We start from the raw sequence: 3,203 nt of genomic DNA, 5'->3' as shown, positions 1-3,203 counted from the left end.
GTTTTCTATTCATAGATTTATTGCAATAATAATGCATTTATTATTTTTAAATTTTTTATTGATAATTTTTATTTTATAACCATAAAATTTATTCTTTGCTGTGGAATAATCCAGAATTTATTACATATTCCAGCAGAATTATATATGCCAATTGTTGCCAATCTTCAATTAGAAGAAAACATTATTTAGTTATGAAAAACATCATTTACTTAAGAAAAATGTAGAGATTAAGATTGATCTTTACACCTATATGCTATTTTTGTCTTTCACAGTAGTATTAAAAATACATTATTTATCATTTCATTTATTTAGAAAACTTGCATTTTGATGATGATTCCCTTATACTTTTTTTCCAGAAGTAGAAATAGATTTAGTTGTTTAATATTTGGCCTAGTGATAGAAGGATGTTCTGTAAAGCGTTTACTATTTCTTTGGAAGAGTGGTTGTGTGGTTCTACATTCCCATGTAAGATTTCCATATCTGTTTTCACTTCAGCCACTTCCATCACTTCTGAAAAATTTAGTGCCACTATTTTTCATATAAATTTAGCATATTGATGGATCTAAAGGATGACGCTTATTTGTCTTTTTGATGCCTACAATTATGGCTTTGTTTTCATAGTCTTTTTTGTCTTTCAACACATTCTTGGTAAGGCTGTTCATTACAAGGTTTATAAAAGAAAAATAAACCAAATCAGAGACCTTTAGGAAAAGAATCTTTAACTATGTTTTGCAGCATGCTTTTTTTGTAAGGGAATTGGATCTATATAGGCAGAAAAAGAATCTTGCTAAGATGTGTAAAGTGAAAAAGGCAGGGCACAGAAAGTTATGCATTGGTTTTTTGTAAATTTTTATATGAATCTGTGGATAGAGAGATAGATTTGCAAACACTCATTTATGCAAGAAGAGTTTGAAAAATAGTGAAGAGCACTTAACTTTTTAAGTTATGGGAACTGTTACTAAAGCCAAATTCATTTTATTTCTTTTTATTTTATTTTGTTTTTGAGGAAGGGTTTCTCTGTGAAACACTCCTGACTGTCTGGAACTCACTCTGTAGACCAGCCTGGTCTCATGCTCACAGAGATACACCTGCCTCTGCTTCCTGAATGCTGGAATTAAAAGCATGAGCCACCCCTGATGAAACAAATTATTTCATTTTTATTTTATTTTTTTTAAAAAAAAAGGATATTGAGAGGTTTTTGAAAGATAGAAATCAGGCATGTTTTCTTATTAATTTTTAAATAAAGAAAAATAAAAATTAAAGATGGAAACATATACATGATATATACTTAGATCTGAGATAGATTTGTTTCTGACTAGTACCTTTCTTCGAGTTGGGGTCATTCTGTTCAGATGACAAAAGTCATTATCCATAGTCAGTCAAATAAATATACACATATGTATGGCTTCAAAAAGATCCTTCTGTACCCCATACATTTAAGGTCTGAGAAGTGATGAAGAAAGTCCTAAAATGCAATATTTGTTTCTTATTCTAATTTCAGACAGTGTGTACAGTACCTTACTTGTGCTGACCTAAAGCAAAACCATATGTTAAACAACTTACACAACAGGAATTAATTCATCATGCTTCAAGAGGTTGGACACCCATCCTTAAGGTTTCAAGGCTTATTTCCTTTTGACCTAGTCTCCTTCCTGTGTCCTCACATAACCTTCTTTCTGAGTTCACATTGTTCTCTCTCTTGTTTTAAGGACACCAGCCATGCTAGATTAGAGTCACACCCTTATGATCTCATTTAACCTAGTTACCTCCTCTTTTGCCTCATCTCCAAATGTAGTTGCACTGGAAATTAGGAGTAGACTGTGGAAATTTCAGAGTCTATTTGTTTACTGTTGATTTGTTGATTAGCAATGAAGGCTGACTACCACCCAACCTTTTCCTCTAGTATGGCACCCTGCTTGTGCTAGGGCTATCTGGTCTACCCAATACCTCTCTTCTCTTCCACTTGCCTGATGTTGTGCACTTGTAGTGTGCTACCTGCTGCAGGTATCCTTTTGGAAAGGTATTGATTGAGCCGTTCTGGCTTGTTTAAAGTGAGACTGCAAATATAATAAAATAAAATAAAACAAAATGAGACTGCATGTTGTGAAAAATGGATTGGCCTCAAAAATCCAAAATCAAAAAAACAAAAAAAGGTAGCCTCAAAAACATTTCTTAATTTGGTAAAATTCGTTGGATTTGTAACCTCTCTCCCATATTTTGGAGTTTTTCTTTATTTTACTACTTTTTTGAAGTAGTTTTTACATTCCATTATTATTATTATTATTATCATTATCATTATTATTAGTTTTAAAGAAAGGAGTCTGGTGAAGGGCCTTCATTTTACTAAAGTTTTTAATACTAAAAAAGTTAGTGTTAAAGGTTACTATTGATATTATTAGAATTATAAAGATAGAATTCTGGACATTAATAGTTATTAACACATATATATTTAAACTTTCTTCAAAATGTTTTCAATGACAAATTCAATAATAATCAAAATATTTTTAAAAATAACTTATTTTTTTTGAGATGTAAAATAATTATGTTATTTTCCCTTCCTTTTTCTCTCTCCAAGTCTTACGATGTATTCCTTCTATTTTGCTTGATTTCAAATTAATGACTTTCTTTTCTTTAATTGTTCCCCCATTTCCTTCTGTATCTATCAATCTGTGTGTCTTCCTAAATATATAAACACAACCTGTTCAATATATATAATGTTACTTGCCTATATAGGTTTTCAAGACCTGAAGACCTGCCCACAAAGAACATCAGCATGCCTGATACAGGAAGCCTGGTCATCTATCCAGGACTAGTGAAGCTACAGATTTTATAGTAGACCCTACAATGTCTACTTTACTAGGCCAGTTTAACGCCGAAGTGCATTCTAAATATTTGTCATTATAACCGAAGATAAGTGGAGTGCTTACTCCACAACATGATAATTTCTCCTTGTAAATGGAAATTGAAATCATTACAAATGGAAACCATTACAATACATTTTTTTTTTTGCCAGCAACTTCTAAGCTCTTATTCTGTGCCAATTATTGTACTGCCTAATAGGGTAGCCTACCTTACCCTTTATAATCACTGAAAGAAAGAGAGAACTACTAAATATTAAAAATGGATATAATTTTCCAAACACAAACAAATGGCAAATGTTAAAGCTGTTTTTATTTATTTATTTATTTATTTATTTATTTATT

Source organism: Microtus ochrogaster, linkage group LG1 (assembly GCF_000317375.1).
Source record: "Microtus ochrogaster isolate Prairie Vole_2 linkage group LG1, MicOch1.0, whole genome shotgun sequence".
Taxonomy (NCBI): domain Eukaryota; kingdom Metazoa; phylum Chordata; class Mammalia; order Rodentia; family Cricetidae; genus Microtus; species Microtus ochrogaster.
This window is presented reverse-complemented; position numbering follows the sequence as displayed.